Genomic DNA, 13,059 nt, shown 5'->3' with positions numbered 1-13,059 from the left:
GGGTGCCCCCCCGAGTGCCCACACCCCCTTTGGGAGCGTTCCTGAGCCCCTGCGCGCTTGGCTCAGCTGCAAACCCCGCTGCTGCTCCTTCCCCGGAGCCATCAAAGTGCTCTTTGTTAGGCAAGAGCTGCAAACAGCTGCCGAGGGCCTGTCCAGACACATAATCCCGGCTGGAGAGCGGGGCTGGAGCGCAGCGGCCGCAGCCCCGCCCGTGTGCCCTGCGGGCAGCGACGGTGGCACCGCCGGCCGCGGGGCTGGGGGCACCCTGGCAGTGCCCTGTCAATGCTCTGGCAGTGCCCTGGCACAGGGGGAGTTCGGGCAGCCACGGTGGCACCGCCGGCCGCGGGGCTGGGGGCACCCTGGCAGTGCCCTGGCACAGGGGGCATTGGGGCAGTGACAGTGGCACGGCTGACCCCGGGGGCTGGGGGCACCCTGGCAGTGCCCTGGCAGTGCCCTGGCACCTGGCACAGTGGCACTCGGGCAGCAGGGAGGCTCTGGGGCTGCAGGAGCTGATTGCAGCCCGGCTCCCACTCCAAGCAATGCTCCTGGCTGGTTTCCCCCATTCCAGGAGCTGTAGGTGAGGGTGGAGCAGATTTCCTGATAAGCTGTGGCCGCCCCATCGCTGGGAATGCCCACGGCCGGGCTGGAGCGCCCTGGGGTGCTGGGGGTGTCCCTGCCATGGCAATGGGGTGATCTTCAAAGCCCCCTCCACCCCAAACCGCTCTGGGGTCAGGAACAGGATCCTGCCCTGCAGAGCTTTGGATCCCATCCCCTCCACGGGAACCAAACAAAGGAGAGTATCCCGAAATGGAAAAGGCAGGAGTTTGAATGCAGAGGCTTTGATGAAAGGGAAGGAAAGCTGCTCAAATCAAAGCTCAGCCTGGGACCAGAGCCTTGCCCAGGGCTGGCTCCCCGTCCAGTCAGGCAGGATTTGCTGCAAGCAGCTCCCTCTCTCCTCTGGTTTGTAATTGAGTCAATCAAGCCCTGCTGGAGACCAGGAGTGCCCCGGGAATCTCCACGGGAAGGGGCAGGCAGCTCCTGCGAGGATGCTGGGCCTGGGAAAGGCTGGCAGGGCGCAAACATTCATTAAATTGCTGCTTTTTATGGCAAACGTGGCCAAACCAGGCTGGCTGGTGCTGGAACCCTCTCCTCCTCTGATATCCTGCTCTACCCCAGTGAGAAACCAGTTTAAAGCTGGGCTCATCCTTCCTGCACTGGTTTTGCCCCAGTTTGGGGGGTCCAGGCCCCCAGCCCAGAGCAGGAGCTGGGCAGGGGGGTGGGAGCAGCACCTCTGCCCCTTCCCCTTCTCCCAGAACTCTGCCAGAGCCCGGGAGATGCTCCAGGACGGGCCCAGTCCCAGCGCTGGGCTGGTTTGGGATCAGAGGGGATCAAGCCTGACGTGCCCAAGGGGTCTGAGGGAAGAGCCCCCAGAGCAGGGTGGGCAGAGCTCTCTGCAGGTGAAACCCCTCCCTCGTTTTCATGGAATCATGAAACAACCCCTCCCTCGTTTTCATGGAATCATGAAACAACCCCTTCCCTCGTTTTCATGGGATCTGGGGATGGTTTGGGCTGTGGAAGAGCTTCAGGATCGTCCCAGTCCAGCCCTGCCTGCCAGGGACACCTCCCACTGTCCCAGGGTGCTCCAGCCTGCCCTGCCCTGGGGACATCCAGGGGCAGCCACAGCATTTGTGGGAAACCTGTCCAGTGCCATCGGGAACTGTCACCTGATCCCGTTTTCCTCAGGACCTTCCCCTTCATCCCCCCCTTCAGCCAGGAGGATATCCATTTTCCCTCATTTACTATTATTATTATTATTATTATTATTATTATTATTATTATTATTATTCCTCTCATGTTTGGGAAACCTGTCCAGTGCCATCAGGAGCTGACACCTGATCCCTTTTCCCCAGGACTTTCCCCTTCACTCCCCTCCTCCAGCCAGGAAGATTTCCATTTTAATCCCATCCAAGTGGATTTCCCCGTGCCACATCCAGGAGCAAACGCCTCCATCCATCCCCTGGAGATGCAGCAGCAGAGGGAAAGTTCCCACCTGATTCCTCACCCCACTGAGGCCGGGCCCCCCTGCCAGTGCCACCTCCATCCTTCCCTTCCCTCCCTGCAGCCCTGGAAGGCTCCCAAGGCTGGATGAGCAGCAGGCAGGGAACGTTCAATTAGAGATCAGCGCAGGAGATTTAATGGAAGGGCTGGCTGGAGCCCCTGGCAGCAGCAGGGCTGAGCGCAGTGAAATCCCATAAAGTGGGGAACAGCCAGGATGGGAGTGGGTGTCCCTCCCGGTGACCGGAAAATCAATGGATCCCGCAGCGCAGAGGGAAATGGGGGATTGGGGATGAGAGAGGAAGGTGCTGGCACGGGGAGAGGAGGGGAGAAGGAACCAGGAGGGTGAGAGCAGCCCAGCCTCCCTCTGCTGCCCTGCAGGATCCACAGAATCCCGGCAGGGACCCCAGAGCCCATCTCAGCAGGGCCCAAGGAAAAACTCCAGAGAAGTTTATCACCAATTCCTCTCTTCCTGGCGAGAAGAAGTGAGGAAAAATTGGGAAGGAGCTGGGCGGGAAATCCCCAAAAGCCACGAACTGGGAGAAACATCCACAGGAACCGGGAGAAACATCCAGGTTCCTCTTCCAGCCTTTCCTGGCGCCGCAGCAGCAAACGCGAGAGGAAAGTGGCCTCTCGTGGATGGGAACTGCGCTGCAGCTCCAGGAAAAGGGCAGGAGAAATGGGGGGAAAAGCTGTGGAGCAGCAGAGAGGCGGCTGGGGACAGCAGAGAAAGGAAACCCTGCTCTGTGAGGGCGGTGGGACACAGGAAGGGGCTGCCCAGAAATGTCCCATGCCTGGGAGTGTCCGAGGGCAGCGTTTGGAGCGCCCTGGGGTGGTGGGAGGAGTCCCTGCCCAGGGAATGGGGTGGGATTGAAGGTGCCTTCCATCCAAACCATTCCGCTCTCCCAGGCTGCTGCATCCCTGCATCCCAACCGAGCCCGGACCGGGATGGACCATCCCTGCCCTCCTGCATGCCAACCCATCCCTGCCCTCCCGAGCTCTCCCAGGCTGCTGCAGGGATTTCCCAGCCGGGCTCCATCCGGGCAGGGACCGGCAGAGGGCACGAGCGGCGCGGGGGAGCCGCGGGGAGGGACCGGGAGGCGACACCGACGGGGCGGTGACACCGACGGGGCGCCCCCGGCCCCCTGAGGGACCCCACCCTCCCCTCGGAGCCCGGCCCATGGCTTGGAATTCCTGAGCTTCGTGGCATTCCCAGTGCCATTCCTGGGCCATTCCCAATGGCATTCCCGTGCCATTCCCAGGGCCATTCCCAATGGCATTCCCGTGCCATTCCCACCGCCATTCCCAATGGCATTCCCGTGCCATTCCCGTGCCATTCCCAATGGCATTCCCGTGCCATTCACGGGCCATTCCCAGGGCCATTCCCAATGGCATTCCAGTGACATCCCCATGTCCCAGGGACACGTCGTTGCCGGGGAGTTTCCTGTTTCCTGTTCCCCCAGCTGCCAGCCGTGTGTTCCCACAAAAAGCGGGATTGTTCCCAGAGCTGGAGCAGCCCCTGGCTACCGGATGTCAGCCGTGTGTTCCCACAAAAAGCGGGATTGTTCCCGATCCCGGGAGCCTTCCCGGAGCTGCAGCAACCCCTGGCTCCAGCTGTGGGCGTGTGTTCCCATTAAAAGTGGGATTGTTCCCCGGAATTGCAGCAGCCCGTGTTCCCCCACATGTCAGCCGTGTGTTCCCATTAAAAGTGGGATTGTTCCCCGGAATTGCAGCAGCCCGTGTTCCCCCAGATGTCAGCCATTGACAGGGGTTGGATTGATCCCTGTGGATCCCTGTCTCACCTGCAGACCCCTGAGGGTGCCACAGCGCCCTGGGATGGAGACTCCAGGGTTTCCCCATCCTTCCCAACTCCCCCCACAGCAGGATCCAGAATTTCCAATTCCACAAAACCTCCCTGGGATGCTCCAAACCCCATCCCTCAAAACTCCAAAGGCCGAGGGAAGCATCAAAGCCTGGCGGAGGGAGGGCTGATTAAAACTTTTCCAACACGGGCATGAATTCAATTCAATCCATTTCTCTTTCCATTTGCGTCCCCTGCCTTTGGAATCCCCCCCTGCACGTGCTGCAGCCATCTGCGGAGCACATGGAGCAGGGAATTCCACATGGATGCTCCCCAGGCCTGCAGAGCTCTGCCAGGGCTTCTGTTGGACCCCCTGAGCAGGGATCCCAGCCTGACATTGTGCCTGGCTCCCATCCCCAGCTCCTGTTTGGCTCCTTCATCCCAGCTGTGTGTGGGCAAAGGGTTGGAAGGGACCTCGAACACCCCTTGAACCTGCAGGGATGGGGAATCCATGGAATGACCTGTGCCAGGGCCTCCCCTCCCTCCGAGGGAAGAATTCCTTCCCCAAACCCACCTAAACCTCTCCTCTTTTAGTTCAAACCCCTTCCCCACGTCCTGTCTCCCCCAGCCCATGGAAAAAGGGGCTCCCTCTGGCTTGAAGCCCCCTTTAAGCACAAGGAGAGGCTCCAAAATCCCCCTGGAGCCCCCCCAGTTATCCCAGCCCGGTTCTGGGTGGGAACAGATCTGGTCTGGCTCTGCTCCCCAACTCCACACTGACATTCCTCCTTCCCAGCCGATTCCCAGGTTCTCCCACATCCGTGGGGCCACAGCGGGATCAGCGCGGGGCTGGGGAGAGGCGGCTGATCGTCCCTACAGGAGCAGCCTGGTGCAGGAACGCGCTCCCACTTTCCTGCTCCTTCTGCCCCACAGGATGTGGCTTTGCCAGCGCCCAGCACGGCCCTGGAGGCAAATCCAGGGAGCACTGGGTGGCTCTGAGACCCCTCCTCACCCCTGAGAGCAAGCACAAATTCCAGCTGGGAAAGGTCCCACATTCCCCAAAGAGGGGCAGGAGAAAAGCAGTGCACAAAACAAAAACAAAATAGAGAAAATCATAAAATCATGGGAAAATTCAGTTCCCACATTCCCCAAAGGCGGGCAGGAGAAAAGCAGTGCACAAAACAAAAACAAAAAGAAAAAAATAGAGAAAATCATAAAATCATGGGAAAATTCAGTTTCCACATTTCCCAAAAGAGGGCAGGTGAAAAGCAGTGCACAAAAAAAAAAAAATAGAGAAAATCATAAAATCACGGGAAAATTCAGTCCCCACATTCCCCAAAAGAGGGCAGAAGAAAAGCAGTGCACAAAAAAAATAGAGAAAATAATAAAATAATGGGGAAATTCGGGTTGGAATGGATGCTAGAGATCTGCCACCCACCGCAGAGACACCTCAGGCATGTCAGGCAGCAGCTGCTGCTCCTGCCCTTCATTCCCTGCCTTTCTCCAGGGATTTCTGCAGGAAATTCTCTCCCCAGAGCCCTTGGGAGAAGCTCTTCCCTTTCCACTTCACGCTCCAGCTGCCAAGGCCGGTGCCGAGCTCGTGGAGTGATGCCCCTGTGGAATAGAGGGAAGGTTCTCAGAGCAAGGCAAAAATGAAACAAAAATTAAATAGGACTTCCTTACCTTGCTTTGCTCTGACCCTGATTTGTGCCTGAATTGCCTGGGATTTTTCCGGGAACAGATTAAACTCCAAATTTCATCCAGGGCACACCTCCTGCACCCCTCACTCTGTGGGGGCAGAGGCTTGTCTGGGGGGAAATTCAGGGTTATTCCCATCCTAGGAGGGAAATCCAGGCTTATTCCCATCCTAGGCCTGGAATCAAGGAGTTATTCCCATCCTAGGAGGGAAATCCAGGGGTTATAACCCTGGTTTGCAGCCTCAGACTGGGCTGGATGGCAATAACTCCATGATTTTCCTCCTAGGATAGGAATAACTCCTTGATTTCCCTCCTAGGATGGGCATAACCCCTGGATTCTCCTCTTAGGGTGGGAAAAACTCCTTTATTTCCCACCTAGGATGGGCACAACCCCTGAGCGCCCTCAGCTCCCTCCTCCATCCCTCCCGTCCCCCTGGAGCAGCGTCCCAAGAGCGGGAGCAGCTCCTCCCGTGGCTCCCCGCACCCCCCGTCCCGCTTTTAATGAGATTAAACCGAATAAATTATGCAGGGCCCGCCCCCGGCAGCCCGCTAATTAGCATGGCTAATGAGGCCGTGACAATCAGAGCTGTCAGCCGGGCCCTGGGCCGTGCTGAAGCGTCCCGGGGGCTTTTTGTCCCCGAATTGAGCCCCCTTTGTGAGGGCAGGAGTGGAAGGGGAGGCTCTGCTTTCCCTGGGGCCACCAAAGCGCCACCAAAGCGCCACCAAAGCGCCACCAAAGCCTTTCCCCGACCCAGGGGTTCGCCCTGGGGTGGCGCTGAGCTCCTCTCGCTCCCCAAAATTCAATTTTCCCATGGAATTCCCAGCTCGGCGCGATCATCCCGAGGCGGTGGCACCGCTGTCCCCGCTGTCCCCAACGAGCGGATGTGTTCAAGGTTTCTGGCTCAGCGGAGGGAAAAATCCCCACAAAGGAAGGTGTACAAACATCGTGGGAAATCCATCGGCCCCTCAACACTCTCCGAGGGCCGGGGCCATTGAGGCGCGGAGAATTCCCCAGCGCGCTCTCATTGAGGCGGCGTCAATGGGAAACTTTTAATTGAGAGGCTCCTCATTCAGGGGTCGTTCAGAGCCGGCGCCTTTCCGAGCTGGAATTAAAAAATAAAAGAAAAAGAAAATTAAAATAAAACCCCCTCTGTTTCCTGCTCTGAATGGTGAGGGGGTTAATCCCGCCAGAAGAGAGAAGTGATTCCGGGTTTTAAAATTAATTTCTCGAATAACTAAAAAAAAAAAAAAAAGGAAAAAAAATAAAAACAAGAAAAAAAAAGAAAAAAAGAGAGAAAAATAGAGAGGAGGGAAGGATAAAAAGGGAGCAGGGAAAGGATGGGGCTGCATGGAGCTCCAGGGGTGCTTCCATTACTGGGGAAAAGCCTGGATGCCCTTCCTTCAGAGGAATTCCCACTTCTTGGAGGGGTTGGGTGGGGTCTTTGTTTTTTTTTTTTTTTTTTTTTTTTTTTTTTTTTTTTGTTGTTGTTGTTGTTGTTGGTTGGGGTTTTTTTTGGAAGAACCAAGGAGGAGGAAATGGGATGCAAGGCCTTTTACCCACTCTGCTTTTTCCGAGGTTCCCTTTTCCATGACCTCCGTCCCTCCCTCCCCTCGGCTCCCCCGCAGGTTCCAGCTGAGTTAAACCCGAGCTTTGCTAAGCCGCAAACCCATAAAAGGCCGCGCTCTGGGGCGGGAGGCGAGGCGGGAATTCCAAAACAGCCGGATACAGGGACAGCGATGAGGGAGGAATTCCAAAACAGCCGGATACAGGGACAGGGACAGGGACAGGGCAGGGACGGGGATGAAGGAGGAATTCCAGGGCAGCCAAAGGGAAGGAGGCAGGGCCAGAGGCCGGGCCAGGCCCGCGCTCCCCGCGGCTCCCACGCTGCGCTCTCCAGGGAGGCGCTCCCGGCCCCGCATCCCTCTCCCGTCCCGCTGCGCCTCTGCCGGGCCCGGGGGCTGCTCCAGCTCTGTTCCCTCTGTTCCCCCTCTGTTCTCTCTCTGTTCCCCCTCTGTTCCCCCTCTGCTCCCCCTCTGTTCCCTGTGTTCCCTCTGTTCCCCTCTGTTCCCGCTCTGTTCCCTCTCTGTCCCCCTCTGTTCCCCCTCTGTTCCCCCTCTGTTCCCTCTGTTCCCCTCTGTTCCCCTCTGTTCCCTCTGTTCCCCTCTGTTCCCCCTCTGTTCCCCCTCTGTTCCCCCTCTGTTCCCCTCTGTTCCCCCTCTGTTCCCCCTCTGTTCCCTCTGTTCCCCTCTGTTCCCCTCTGTTCCCTCTGTTCCCCTCTGTTCCCCCCTGTTCCCTCTGTTCCCCTCTGTCCCCCTCTGTTCCCTCTGTTCCCCTCTGTTCCCCCTCTGTCCCCCTCTGTTCCCCCTCTGTTCCCCTCTGTTCCCCCTCTGTTCCCCCTCTGTTCCCCTCTGTTCCCCCTCTGTTCCCTCTGTTCCCCTCTGTTCCCCCCTGTTCCCTCTGTTCCCCTCTGTCCCCCTCTGTTCCCTCTGTTCCCCTCTGTCCCCCTCTGTTCCCTCTGTCCCCCTCTGTTCCCTCTGTTCCCCCTCTGTTCCCCTCTGTTCCCCGCTGTCCCCCTCTGTTCCCCCTCTGTTCCCCCTCTGTTCCCCCTCTGTTCCCTCTGTTCCCTCTGTTCCCCTCTGTTCCCTCTGTTCCCTCTGTTCCCCCTCTGTTCCCTCTGTTCCCCCTCTGTTCCCCCTCTGTTCCCTCTGTTCCCCCTCTGTTCCCCTCTGTGCCCCTCTGTTCCCCTCTGTTCCCCTCTGTTCCCTCTGTTCCCCTCTGTTCCCCTCTGTTCCCTCTGTTCCCCCTCTGTTCCCCCTCTGTTCCCCTCTGTCCCCCTCTGTTCCCTCTGTTCCCTCTGTTCCCCCTCTGTTCCCTCTGTTCCCTCTCTGTTCCCCTCTGTTCCCCTCTGTTCCCCTCTGTTCCCCCTCTGTCCCCCTCTGTTCCCCTCTGTTCCCCCTCTGTTCCCCTCTGTTCCCCTCTGTTCCCCTCTGTCCCCCTCTGTTCCCTCTGTTCCCCTCTGTTCCCCTCTGTTCCCCCTCTGTTCCCCTCTGTTCCCCCTCTGTTCCCCTCTGTTCCCCCTCTGTTCCCCTCTGTTCCCCTCTGTTCCCCCTCTGTTCCCCTCTGTTCCCCTCTGTTCCCCCTCTGTTCCCCTCTGTTCCCCTCTGTTCCCTCTGTTCCCCCTCTGTTCCCCCTCTGTTCCCCTCTGTCCCCCTCTGTTCCCCTCTGTTCCCTCTGTCCCCCTCTGTTCCCCTCTGTTCCCTCTGTTCCCCTCTGTTCCCTCTGTTCCCCCTCTGTTCCCCTCTGTTCCCCTCTGTTCCCCTCTGTTCCCCTCTGTTCCCCCTCTGTTCCCCCTCTGTTCCCTCTGTTCCCCCTCTGTTCCCTCTGTTCCCCTCTGTTCCCCCTCTGTTCCCCTCTGTTCCCCCTCTGTTCCCCTCTGTTCCCCTCTGTCCCCCTCTGTTCCCTCTGTTCCCCTCTGTTCCCCTCTGTTCCCCCTCTGTTCCCCTCTGTTCCCCTCTGTTCCCCCTCTGTTCCCCCTCTGTTCCCCTCTGTTCCCCCTCTGTTCCCCCTCTGTTCCCCTCTGTTCCCCTCTGTTCCCCCTCTGTTCCCCTCTGTTCCCTCTGTTCCCTCTGTTCCCCCTCTGTTCCCTCTGTTCCCCCTCTGTTCCCTCTGTTCCCCTCTGTTCCCTCTGTTCCCCTCTGTTCCCCTCTGTTCCCCTCTGTTCCCTCTGTTCCCTCTGTTCCCCCTCTGTTCCCTCTGTTCCCCCTCTGTTCCCTCTGTTCCCCCTCTGTTCCCCTCTGTTCCCCTCTGTTCCCTCTGTTCCCCTCTGTTCCCCCTCTGTTCCCCTCTGTTCCCTCTGTTCCCCCTCTGTTCCCTCTGTTCCCCTCTGTTCCCCTCTGTTCCCTCTGTTCCCCTCTGTTCCCCCCTGTTCCCTCTGTTCCCCTCTGTTCCCCCTCTGTCCCCCTCTGTTCCCCCCTGTTCCCTCTGTTCCCCTCTGTTCCCCCTCTGTTCCCCCTCTGTTCCCCTCTGTTCCCCCTCTGTTCCCCTCTGTTCCCCTCTGTTCCCTCTGTTCCCCTCTGTTCCCCCTCTGTCCCCCTCTGTTCCCTCTGTTCCCCTCTGTTCCCCCTCTGTCCCCCTCTGTTCCCCTCTGTTCCCCTCTGTTCCCCCTCTGTTCCCCTCTGTTCCCCCTCTGTCCCCCTCTGTTCCCCTCTGTTCCCTCTGTTCCCCCTCTGTTCCCCCTCTGTTCCCTCTGTTCCCTCTGTTCCCCTCTGTTCCCCCTCTGTTCCCCTCTGTCCCCCTCTGTTCCCCTCTGTTCCCCTCTGTTCCCTCTGTTCCCCTCTGTTCCCCTCTGTTCCCTCTGTTCCCCCTCTGTTCCCCCTCTGTTCCCCTCTGTCCCCCTCTGTTCCCCTCTGTTCCCTCTGTTCCCCTCTGTTCCCCTCTGTTCCCCCTCTGTTCCCTCTGTTCCCTCTCTGTTCCCCTCTGTTCCCCTCTGTTCCCCTCTGTTCCCCCTCTGTCCCCCTCTGTTCCCCTCTGTTCCCCCTCTGTTCCCCTCTGTTCCCCTCTGTTCCCCTCTGTCCCCCTCTGTTCCCTCTGTTCCCCTCTGTTCCCCCTCTGTTCCCCTCTGTTCCCCTCTGTTCCCCCTCTGTTCCCCTCTGTTCCCCTCTGTTCCCCCTCTGTTCCCCTCTGTTCCCCCTCTGTTCCTCTCTGTTCCCCCTCTGTTCCCCTCTGTTCCCCTCTGTTCCCCTCTGTTCCCCTCTGTTCCCTCTGTTCCCCTCTGTTCCCCTCTGTTCCCCTCTGTTCCCCTCTGTTCCCTCTGTTCCCCCTCTGTTCCCCTCTGTTCCCCTCTGTTCCCCTCTGTTCCCCTCTGTTCCCTCTGTTCCCCTCTGTTCCCTCTGTTCCCCTCTGTTCCCTCTGTTCCCCTCTGTTCCCCTCTGTTCCCCTCTGTTCCCCCTCTGTTCCCCCTCTGTTCCCCTCTGTTCCCTCTGTTCCCTCTGTTCCCCTCTGTTCCCCTCTGTTCCCCCTCTGTTCCCCCTCTGTTCCCCCTCTGTTCCCTCTGTTCCCCTCTGTTCCCCTCTGTTCCCTCTGTTCCCTCTGTTCCCTCTGTTCCCCCCTGTTCCCTCTGTTCCCCTCTGTTCCCCCCTGTTCCCTCTGTTCCCCTCTGTTCCCCCTCTGTCCCCCTCTGTTCCCCCCTGTTCCCTCTGTTCCCCTCTGTTCCCCCTCTGTTCCCCCTCTGTTCCCCTCTGTTCCCCCTCTGTTCCCCTCTGTTCCCCTCTGTTCCCTCTGTTCCCCTCTGTTCCCCCTCTGTCCCCCTCTGTTCCCTCTGTTCCCCTCTGTTCCCCCTCTGTCCCCCTCTGTTCCCCCTCTGTCCCCCTCTGTTCCCCTCTGTTCCCCTCTGTTCCCCCTCTGTTCCCCTCTGTTCCCCCTCTGTCCCCCTCTGTTCCCCTCTGTTCCCTCTGTTCCCCCTCTGTTCCCCCTCTGTTCCCTCTGTTCCCTCTGTTCCCCTCTGTTCCCCCTCTGTTCCCCTCTGTCCCCCTCTGTTCCCCTCTGTTCCCCTCTGTTCCCTCTGTTCCCCTCTGTTCCCCTCTGTTCCCTCTGTTCCCCCTCTGTTCCCCCTCTGTTCCCCTCTGTCCCCCTCTGTTCCCCTCTGTTCCCTCTGTTCCCCTCTGTTCCCCTCTGTTCCCCCTCTGTTCCCTCTGTTCCCTCTCTGTTCCCCTCTGTTCCCCTCTGTTCCCCTCTGTTCCCCCTCTGTCCCCCTCTGTTCCCCTCTGTTCCCCCTCTGTTCCCCTCTGTTCCCCTCTGTTCCCCTCTGTCCCCCTCTGTTCCCTCTGTTCCCCTCTGTTCCCCCTCTGTTCCCCTCTGTTCCCCTCTGTTCCCCCTCTGTTCCCCTCTGTTCCCCTCTGTTCCCCCTCTGTTCCCCTCTGTTCCCCCTCTGTTCCTCTCTGTTCCCCCTCTGTTCCCCTCTGTTCCCCTCTGTTCCCCTCTGTTCCCCTCTGTTCCCTCTGTTCCCCTCTGTTCCCCTCTGTTCCCCTCTGTTCCCTCTGTTCCCCCTCTGTTCCCCTCTGTTCCCCTCTGTTCCCCTCTGTTCCCCTCTGTTCCCTCTGTTCCCCTCTGTTCCCTCTGTTCCCCTCTGTTCCCTCTGTTCCCCTCTGTTCCCCTCTGTTCCCCTCTGTTCCCCCTCTGTTCCCCCTCTGTTCCCCTCTGTTCCCTCTGTTCCCTCTGTTCCCCTCTGTTCCCCTCTGTCCCCCTCTGTCCCCCTCTGTTCCCCTCTGTTCCCCTCTGTTCCCCTCTGTTCCCCCTCTGTTCCCCTCTGTTCCCCTCTGTTCCCCCTCTGTTCCCCTCTGTTCCCCCTCTGTTCCCCCTCTGTTCCCCTCTGTTCCCCCTCTGTTCCCCTCTGTTCCCCTCTGTTCCCCTCTGTTCCCTCTGTTCCCCTCTCTTCTCCCTCCGTTCCCCCTCTGCTCCCAGCTGGCTGCAGCCCGGACCGGCCCGAGGCGGGCCGGGCACCATATGGAAAAGGGGACAAAAAAATTAAATAAAAGCGGCGGTCGTGAGCTGTTTGGTGAGAGAGGATGGAGGGTCTGGGGTGGAATCCCGGGCTCCCACAGGAATGTTTTATAAATTCTATCAGGATTTGATTTATAAACTTTAAACGAATTTTATTTGTAAATTATTTTATAGATTTTACAAGAAGTTTATTTAGAAATTATTTTATAAATTCTATTTTTAAATTGTTGTTTATATTTTAAAAATAAGATTTATAAAAATTTTATTTATAAATTATGTTACAAATTCTCTCAGATTTTTATTTATAAATTCTTTTATAAATTTTATTTAAGAATTTTATTTAAAAATTATGTTATAAATTTTATACTAATTTTGTTTATAAATTTTTTATAAATTCTATCCGAATTTTATTTATAAATTATTTTATAAATTATACAAGATGTTTATTTATAAATTATAAATTTCATTTTAATAATTTTATTTATAAATTATTTTATAAATGTATAAGAATTTTAAATAAATTATTTTATAAATTATATCGTAATTTTATTCATAATTTATTTGCGGGACAGCCGCCGCCATCCCGGGACTCCCAGCCCATGGCAAAGGTGGAAAAGGGACCCAACCCCCTGGAAAACACAGAAATGTTCCAAATTTCCACCTCCACAATTTCTGGAGCCTCTCCTGCAGGCCGATCCAGGGCACTGCGTGGAAACACAGGAAGCCATCAAACGCATTAATTAAATGTTAATTAAGTGTAATTTACTGAGCTTTTCCCTCCCCAAGTGCCGCTGAGTTGATTTGAAGGCCTGGGTGGGTTTTTCTCAGATTCCTGAAAACAGGGGAGGCTCCAGGGGCTGCGGATGAGCCCTGAAATGAGAATTATGGATTGATTAATGAAGACTCCCAAATTTCCAGCTGAGCCCTGACCTCTCCATCACAGACAGCTCAGGAATGCACCTGGAGAAGGGAATGCTTGGGAACTCCTGCTGCCCAAACCCCAAAATGGG

This window comes from Ammospiza caudacuta, chromosome 22 (assembly GCF_027887145.1).
Source record: "Ammospiza caudacuta isolate bAmmCau1 chromosome 22, bAmmCau1.pri, whole genome shotgun sequence".
NCBI classification, from domain to species: domain Eukaryota; kingdom Metazoa; phylum Chordata; class Aves; order Passeriformes; family Passerellidae; genus Ammospiza; species Ammospiza caudacuta.
The sequence above is the reverse complement of the archived record's forward strand: the minus strand, read 5'-3'. Positions refer to the sequence as shown.